Raw genomic sequence first — 9,869 nt, 5'->3', positions numbered from 1 at the left:
GGGGGACGGTCCCCCGCCCGCACGCAACGTCGCCGTCGCGCGGGCAGCGGCGGCGGACACGGAGGAGGCCGCAGCGGCCCCGGGAAGCGAGTCGCGCTCGGGGCGGGGCCCCGGTCGGGCAGCCAGAACAGGCGACGACGGGGAAGGGCTCGGGAGAAGGCCGACGGCGGCGAGGGCCGAGGCGCCGGAGAGGCGGTGGCGGTGGAGGAAGGGCCGCGGCCCGCCGAGAGACGCGCTCGGGGCGAAGGAGGGAAGACAGAGCCTCCCGAGGCAAGTCGGCCGCCGGAGCACACACGGGGTCTCACCGCCAGGGGCCTCCAGCACCAGGGGCGGTCCCGCAGCGCCCGGAACGGCGACTGGCCCCGTCGCCCCGCGCGCAGCTCACGGGGGCTCGGCCCCACCACCCACCTCCACGGCCAGGGCTCTCCCGCACACGGCGCCGGCGTCCCACGCCGGGCGCCTGGCGCACGGGCGCCACCCAACCGGAGCCGAGGGCACTTCGCCCGGGGCCACCACCGGCCTCGGTGGCCGGAGGCGACACCCGCGCGGCGAGGCCCATTTCGGTCCCGGCCGGTGGGCGGCGCGGCCAGGCGTCTGCCCGGGCGGGGGAGCACCGGCGGCAACGGGGAGCGCGGCGCGCGCCTCGACGGAGGGAGCGCGGGCTCGCGGGAAGGCTCCCGGGGACGGCCTCGGGCGCGGACGGGCCACCAGGAAAACACACGCGGGATCCCACCGCCAACGACACGCGAGGGCGGTCCCACGACGCCTGGGACGCCGGCCGGCCTCAGCCACCCTTCGGCCTCCCGCGGGCCCGGCCCCACCGCCGGGGCCTACGTGAGGCGCCCCCGCCGCCGGGGGCCGCCCCGTCCACCCAGCCACCCGTCTGCCTGTCTGGTCTGCTCCGGGACCCACGTCCCGAGGGAACGCGCCCGAGAGCGGCGGCGGCCCCCACCCATGCCCGCACGCCACCACCGGCTGCGGCTCGGGACGGGAGCGAGCGGAGAGCCAGCCGCTCGCGGCGGGGCGGAGCCCGGACAGGGCCGGGCCCTCTCCCCACCCCAGCACGCGACGGGAGAACCACGCGCACGCTCGCGCACAACGCGCGGCCCCGCGCCCAACGACGGCCCGGCCGGGCGTGACCCTCCCCCGACTCGGAGGGGGGAGGCGCCGGCCGCGGTAGGCAAAGAGCGGCTCTGCCCACGCGCCACGGTGGTGGCGTCCGTGGCTACTACGCGCAGAGGAGGGGCGGCGGCTGGGGGGTCCGGTACCCCAAGGCACCCTCTCGGATCGCTAGAGAAGGCTTTCTCACCGAGGGCGTGTCGCCCCCGCCCATCGTCCGCCATCGGGCCCACCAAGGCGCTTACAGACACCATGGCCACACAACGCAGGAGGGGTCTGCGGTAGAGGTAAGGCCTAGAGCAAGTCGGAGCGTCCGTGGTCAGGGCCGCGAGCCCGCGCTGCCCCGGGCTCGCCATCTCCGGCCACACTGGGCTTAGCTAGGGATCTAAAAGGCCCCTGTGCGGCTCCCAAGTCAGTGCCTCCCCTCAGGCCGAGACCAAGGGAGGCAGAGACTGGGACGGAGGTGCCGATCAAACAGCACCTCCCAACCAAAGAGCCAGCATCACGCCGCTGGCTCGGCCCGCCACGATCACTCCCACACCCGCGTGGAAACCCCAGCAAGGGGAACACGCGGGCACGCGCCCGAGCCTGCCCGCCCCCACACGGCACGCCGTGGGGGGGGGCGACGAGGCACCCGTCCCCCCCGAGGGGGACGGGCACGCCTCCCTTACCGACTCGACCCCCCGCTTCTCAGACACACCAGCGCAGCGGTCACCTGAGGAGGGCGACGGGAACAGGGAACGACACCGCCAATCGGCCTCAGGCGCCTGAGGGACGACCTGGAACACTCCAGGGGCACCGCCAACGGCCGGGGGAGCGCGCTCACGCGTCCAAGAAGGCGCGCGGCGCGGCGGCAACACGGCCCGCCCCACCGTGGGGAGGGCCGCCCGCGAGACACAGCCAAGAGGCACAGGCGGAGCATCCGCCGCGTCACGGAGACCCCGACACCCGCCCACGCCACAAGGCACGGGGCGGGGGAGCGAGGTCGGGCCGGATTCCGCACCCCTGCCACCTCCCACACGCCACTCGCAGCGGGGGAGAACGGGCGAGGGGGCCCGCGGGCAGAGCGAGAAGAGCGGTCCCGTTCGCCATGAACGTCCGTCCCTCGTCTGGCACGGCTTAGGCCCGGCCCGGGAGAGCACAGCATCACCACATCGATCAGCAGCATAACGCGAGGGATCCCCGAGCAAGGGAAGGCCGGCGAGGACAGCGAGCGGAGGAGCCTGCTTCAGCCTCACCGGCCCCCCTCCTCCTCTAGCAAGCGCGGGCGACGACCCCAGGACGAGAACGCCTGACACGCACTGGCACGGAGCCGGCGGGACGGGGTAAGTCGCGACCGCACCCGGGTGCCGGCAGCAGGGAGTGCACGTGGTAGAGGACCCCGCGCCCCTAACCCCGCCGCCCTCGGGTACCAGAGACCGGAGGTGGCACCACGGTCGCGGGGACGCCTGGAACGCACAAGAGCCGGCGCGCAGGCCCCAGCGGGCGGCTCAAGCGGCGGGGGTGGAAACGGGCGTCCGGTTCTCGGCCAGAGCCCGGAGACCTCCCCGCACACGCATCCAGGCACCCGGAAGCTCTCGGGCGACTGTCACCCGAGCAGAGCGTGTCAGCACTTATCTGGCGGCACAAAACCACCCATTCAGGGGCAAGAATCGCCGCGCCCGGAGACGGGGCCCACCCACGGATCACGAGGGGAACCCCTGGATCACGGCCACGGCCACCAGACCCCAAGCACGACCCCATCGCCACCAGGCCCGGAGCTCCCGGGGCCATCTGGTCGACCCCAGAAGCGTGGCGGCAGGGGGAGCCGGGGACAGCCTCCCCGGGCCGCCCGCGCGGGCCGGGACCGGTCGGTCCCTCCCTCTGAGTCGCCGGGTCAGGACTTAGAAAAGAATTCCACGGAGGAGCCTCCGGCGACCGGGCCCGGGGCGGGACCGTGGCTCCCGTCCCTCAGCCGGGGCTCCACCTACGCCTCGAGCCGGCCCCCTCCCACCTCCGGACAAAGACGCGACCCGCGAAACTCGGAGAGAGAAGTCCGGTCCGACGGCCCGGACCCACCCCGGGCACGCGTCCCGGCCGGGGACGCCCTCCCCGGCCCGCCCTCGAGGGCTCCCGGGGCCGGTCCACGCTCTTCTCCAGGGCGGGACTTGGACAAAAAACTGCCACGGAGGAGGAGGCATCCGAGGACCGGGCCCGGTCCCCACCGCCAGAGCCGGTCGACTCGGAAGACCAGTGGGGAAAAGGCCAGCCCGGCGGCCGAGCCCGTCGCGCCCTCCACGGGCCTCCCCCGCAAGGCCCCGGCCGGTCCCCCACCTCCGGAGCGGGGCGCGGAAAGGGGATCGGCGACGCGGAAGGCCCGACCACCGGGCCGCCCTCAGGACGACGGCCGGGCACGGGACGAGTTCCCTCGCCCGTTCCCCCGCGGTGGCCCCCCACCCCCTCCCGGGGACGGAGGGGCACCGGCGGCTGCTGGTCGACCCGTCCGGGAGGCCCCACACCCCGGCCGGCACCGGGCGGCGCGGCGACAGCCACCTCCCTCAGTAGCCTGCACCTCCAATCTCCGGCGAGCGGGCGTCGCGCTCACGCACCGGCGCCACCGGGCCAGATCCCGCCAGCGACGCCGGCCTCCCGGGACTCTGCCTCGGTCACCGCGGCCGAGTCCCGTCCCTTGGCCCGCGTCGCCGGAGCTCCGGAGGAAAGAGACGATATAAAAGCGGCCGCCAGGTGGCACCCGGCGACCGGCGACCGCCTCAGCGGGACGGAGCCGGAGCGCGGGCCCGCCGGGGAGCACAGCCGGGCCGCCGGGCCGCCAGATCCCGTCCCGGCGCCCCCTCGGACCCAGCCTCCCGGCCCAGCTCGGCCCCGGGGCGTCCGCCCGCGGGCTCCCGGCCGCCAAGGCGCAGCCCCAGCCGCAGGAGGGGGACCCGGAAAAGGTTTCTCGGGCGCTCACCGGGAAGGGGACGGGGAGAGTTCCCCCAGAGAGGCCAGGGGTCGGCCCGGGCCGGGCTGAGCCGGTGCGGCCGGGAGGCCGCCGCTTCCCGGAGCGGCCGGAGCGCCCCCGGGGCTCCCGGGAGGACTTAGAAAATCAGGGCGGGCGGGGACGGTCAAACCGAAACCAGGCACGTCATCCGAGAAGGACCGTGATGACGGGAGGAGGAAAGCTTTCAAGCGCAGAGGGTCTGTCGAAGGCAGGCGGAGAGTCTACCCGCTGAAACGGACGAAGATGGGAAAAAGAGGCTAGCTGAGGTGCCGACATTTAAGGAAATTAAAAAAAAAAAAAAAAGCACGAGGGCGTGGAGAACTGGGGGAAAATCAACACTGAGAAATCTACCCTCTGAAACTGACGAAGATGGGCAACAGGGGCTAGCTCGGGTGGCAATCTTTAAGCAGAACACACACACACACACACACACACACACACACACAAGCGCGTAGAGACCTGGGGAAAAAGCAACGCTGAGAAATCTACCCTCTGAAACTGACGAACATGGGCAACACAGGCTAGCTCAGGTGGCAATCGTTAAGCAAAAAAATAAATAAATAAAATAAAAAACTACAATGGCGAGGAGACCCGGTGAAAAAGCAACCCTGAAAAAAGGTACCCTCTGAAACGGAGGAAGCAGGGCAACAGAGCCTAGCTCAGGTGACAATATTTAAGCCAAAAAGAAAGAAACAAAGAAACAAAGAAACAAAGAAAAGAGCAAGGGAGTGGAGACCTTGGGAAAGAGCGATACTGAAAAATCTAGCCTCTGAAACTGACAAAGATGGGCAACACACGTTAGCTCAAGTGCCAATCTTGCAAAGAAAACACACACACTCACACACACACACACACTGAGGGACGTGGAGACCTGGGGAAAAAGCAACACTGAGAAATCCACCCTCTGAAGCTGACGAAAATGGGCCACAGAGGCTAGCTCAGGCGGCAATCGTTAAGCAAAAGAAACACACAAGGGCGTGGAGACCTGGGGAAAAAGCAACACTGAGAAATCCACCCTCAGAAACTGAGAAAGAAGCGCAACAGAGGCTAGCTCAGGTGGCAATCGTTAAGCAAAAGAAACACACAAGGGCGTGGAGACCCGGGTAAAAAGCAGCACGGAGAAATCCACCCTCTGAAACTGAGGAACATGGGCAACAGACGCTAGCTCAGGTTGGAACCTTTAAGCAGAAAAGAAAGACACCAGGGCGTGGAGAGCTGGCGAAAAAAGCAACACTGAGAAAACTACCCTCTGAAACTGAGAAAGAAGCGCAACAGAGGCTAGCTCAGGTGGCAATCTTTAAGCAAAAGAAACACACAAGGGCGTGGAGACCTGGGGAAAAAGCAACACTGAGAAATCTACCCTCTGAAACTGATGAACATGGGCAACAGAGGCTAGCTCAGGTGGCAATCGTTAAGCAAAAGGAAAACACAAGGGCGTGGAGACCTGGGGAAAAAGCAACACTGAGAAATCCACCCTCTGAAGCTGACGAAAATGGGCAACAGAGGCTACCTCAGGTGGCAATCATTAAGCAAAATAATAAAATAAAATAAAAAACTACAATGGCGAGGAGACCCGGTGAAAAAGCAACCCTGAAAAAAGGTACCCGCTGAAACGGAGGAAGCAGGGCAACAGAGCCTAGCTCAGGTGACAATATTTAAGCCAAAAAGAAAGAAAGAAAGAAAGAAGAAAGAAAGAAAGAAAGAAAGAAAAGAGCAAGGGAGTGGAGACCTTGGGAAAGAGCAATACTGAAAAATCTAGCCTCTGACTGACAAAGACTGGCAACACACGTTAGCTCAAGTGCCAATCTTGCAAAGAAAACACACACACTCACACACACACACACTGAGGGACGTGGAGATCTGGGGAAAAAGCAACACTGAGAAATCCACCCTCTGAAGCTGACGAAAATGGGCCACAGAGGCTAGCTCAGGTGGCAATCGTTAAGCAAAAGAAACACACAAGGGCGTGGAGACCCGGGTAAAAAGCAGCACGGAGAAATCCACCCTCTGAAACTGAGGAACATGGGCAACAGACCCTAGCTCAGGTTGCAACCTTTAAGCAGAAAAGAAAGACACAAGGGCGTGGAGACCCGGGTAAAAAGCAGCACGGAGAAATCCACCCTCTGAAACTGACGAACATGGGCAACAGAGGCTAGCTCAGGTGGCAATCGTTAAGCAAAAGAAACACACAGGGGCGTGGAGACCTGGGCAAAAAGCAGCACTGAGAAATCTACCCTCTGAAACTGACGAAGATGGGCCACAGAGGCTAGCTCAGGTGGCAATCGTTAAGCAAAAGAAACACACAAGGGCGTGGAGACCTGGGGAAAAAGCAACACTGAGAAATCCACCCTCTCAAACTGACGAACATGGGCAACACGGGCTAGCTCAGGTGGCAATTTTTAAGGAAAAATAAAAGGAAGTGCGTGGAGACCTGGGGAAAAAGCAACACGGAGAAATCCACCCTCAGAAACTGAGAAAGAAGCGCAACAAAGGCTAGCTCAGGTGGCAATCGTTAAGCAAAAGAAACACACAAGGGCGTGGAGACCTGGGGAAAAAGCAGCACTGAGAAATGTACCCTCTGAAACTGACGACGATGGGCAACAGAGGCTAGCTCAGGTGGCAATCTTTAAGCAAAAGGGAAACACAAGGGCGTGGAGACCTGGGGAAAAAGCAACACTGAGAATTCTACCCTCTGAAACTGCCGAAGATGGGCAACAGATGCTAGCTTTGGTTCAATATTTGAGCAAAAAAAAAAAAAAAAAACACACACACACACACACACACAAGGGCGTGCAGAACTTGGGAAAGAGCAAGACTGAGAAATCTACCCTCTGAAACTGACAAAGATGGGCAACAGAGACTAGCTCAGGTGGCAATCGTTAAGCAAAAGAAACACACAAGGGCGTGGAGACCTGGGGAAAAAGCAGCACGGAGAAATCCACACTCTGAAACTGACGAAGATGGGCCACAGAGGCTACCTCAGGTGGCAATCATTAAGCAAAAATATAAAATAAAATAAAAAAACTACAATGGCGAGGAGACCCGGTGAAAAAGCAACCCTGAAAAAAGGTACCCGCTGAAACGGAGGAAGCAGGGCAACAGAGCCTAGCTCAGGTGACAATATTTAAGCCAAAAAGAAAGAAAGAAAGAAAGAAAGGTAGGAAGAAAGAAAAGAGCAAGGGAGTGGAGACCTTGGGAAAGAGCGATACTGAAAAATCTAGCCTCTGACTGACAAAGACTGGCAACACACGTTAGCTCAAGTGCCAATCTTGCAAAGAAAACACACACACTCACACACACACACACTGAGGGACTTGGAGACCTGGGGAAAAAGCAACACTGAGAAATCCACCCTCTGAAGCTGACGAAAATGGGCCACAGAGGCTAGCTCAGGTGGCAATCGTTAAGCAAAAGAAACACACAAGGGCGTGGAGACCTGGGGAAAAAGCAACACGGAGAAATCCACCCTCTGAAACTGACGAAGAAGGGCAACAGATGCTAGCTTAGGTTCAATATTTGAGCAAAAAAAAAAAAAAAAAAAAAACCCACACACAAGGGCGTGCAGAACTTGGGAAAGAGCAAGACTGAGAAATCTACCCTCTGAAACTGACAAAGATGGGCCACAGAGGCTAGCTCAGGTGGCAATCGTTAAGCAAAAGAAACACACAAGGGCGTGGAGACCTGGGGAAAAAGCAGCACTGAGAAATGTACCCTCTGAAACTGACGACGATGGGCAACAGAGGCTAGCTCAGGTGGCAATCGTTAAGCAAAAGGAAAACACAAGGGCGTGGAGACCTGGGGAAAAAGCAACACTGAGAAATCCACCCTCTGAAGCTGACGAAAATGGGCAACAGAGGCTACCTCAGGTGGCAATCATTAAGCAAAAAAATAAAATAAAATACAAAACTACAATGGCGAGGAGACCCGGTGAAAAAGCAACCCTGAAAAAAGGTACCCTCTGAAACGGAGGAAGCAGGGCAACAGAGCCTCGCTCAGGTGACAATATTTAAGCCAAAAAGAGAAAGAAAGAAAGAAAGAAAGAAAGAAAGAAAGAAAGAAAGAAAGAAAAGAGCAAGGGAGTGGAGACCTTGGGAAAGAGCAATACTGAAAAATCTAGCCTCTGACTGACAAAGACTGGCAACACACGTTAGCTCAAGTGCCAATCTTGCAAAGAAAACACACACACTCACACACACACACACTGAGGGACGTGGAGATCTGGGGAAAAAGCAACACTGAGAAATCCACCCTCTGAAGCTGACGAAAATGGGCCACAGAGGCTAGCTCAGGTGGCAATCGTTAAGCAAAAGAAACACACAAGGGCGTGGAGACCCGGGTAAAAGCAGCACGGAGAAATCCACCCTCTGAAACTGAGGAACATGGGCAACAGACCCTAGCTCAGGTTGCAACCTTTAAGCAGAAAAGAAAGACACAAGGGCGTGGAGACCCGGGTAAAAAGCAGCACGGAGAAATCCACCCTCTGAAACTGACGAACATGGGCAACAGAGGCTAGCTCAGGTGGCAATCGTTAAGCAAAAGAAACACACAGGGGCGTGGAGACCTGGGCAAAAAGCAGCACTGAGAAATCTACCCTCTGAAACTGACGAAGATGGGCCACAGAGGCTAGCTCAGGTGGCAATCGTTAAGCAAAAGAAACACACAAGGGCGTGGAGACCTGGGGAAAAAGCAACACTGAGAAATCCACCCTCTCAAACTGACGAACATGGGCAACACGGGCTAGCTCAGGTGGCAATTTTTAAGGAAAAATAAAAGGAAGTGCGTGGAGACCTGGGGAAAAAGCAACACGGAGAAATCCACCCTCAGAAACTGAGAAAGAAGCGCAACAAAGGCTAGCTCAGGTGGCAATCGTTAAGCAAAAGAAACACACAAGGGCGTGGAGACCTGGGGAAAAAGCAGCACTGAGAAATGTACCCTCTGAAACTGACGACGATGGGCAACAGAGGCTAGCTCAGGTGGCAATCTTTAAGCAAAAGGGAAACACAAGGGCGTGGAGACCTGGGGAAAAAGCAACACTGAGAATTCTACCCTCTGAAACTGCCGAAGATGGGCAACAGATGCTAGCTTTGGTTCAATATTTGAGCAAAAAAAAAAAAAAAAAAAAACACACACACACACACACAAGGGCGTGCAGAACTTGGGAAAGAGCAAGACTGAGAAATCTACCCTCTGAAACTGACAAAGATGGGCAACAGAGACTAGCTCAGGTGGCAATCGTTAAGCAAAAGAAACACACAAGGGCGTGGAGACCTGGGGAAAAAGCAGCACGGAGAAATCCACACTCTGAAACTGACGAAGATGGGCCACAGAGGCTACCTCAGGTGGCAATCATTAAGCAAAAATATAAAATAAAATAAAAAACTACAATGGCGAGGAGACCCGGTGAAAAAGCAACCCTGAAAAAAGGTACCCGCTGAAACGGAGGAAGCAGGGCAACAGAGCCTAGCTCAGGTGACAATATTTAAGCCAAAAAGAAAGAAAGAAAGAAAGAAAGGTAGGAAGAAAGAAAAGAGCAAGGGAGTGGAGACCTTGGGAAAGAGCGATACTGAAAAATCTAGCCTCTGACTGACAAAGACTGGCAACACACGTTAGCTCAAGTGCCAATCTTGCAAAGAAAACACACACACTCACACACACACACACTGAGGGACTTGGAGACCTGGGGAAAAAGCAACACTGAGAAATCCACCCTCTGAAGCTGACGAAAATGGGCCACAGAGGCTAGCTCAGGTGGCAATCGTTAAGCAAAAGA

This window comes from Equus caballus, unplaced genomic scaffold (assembly GCF_041296265.1).
Source record: "Equus caballus isolate H_3958 breed thoroughbred unplaced genomic scaffold, TB-T2T unassigned-0002134, whole genome shotgun sequence".
Lineage (NCBI taxonomy): Eukaryota > Metazoa > Chordata > Mammalia > Perissodactyla > Equidae > Equus > Equus caballus.
The sequence above is the reverse complement of the archived record's forward strand: the minus strand, read 5'-3'. Positions refer to the sequence as shown.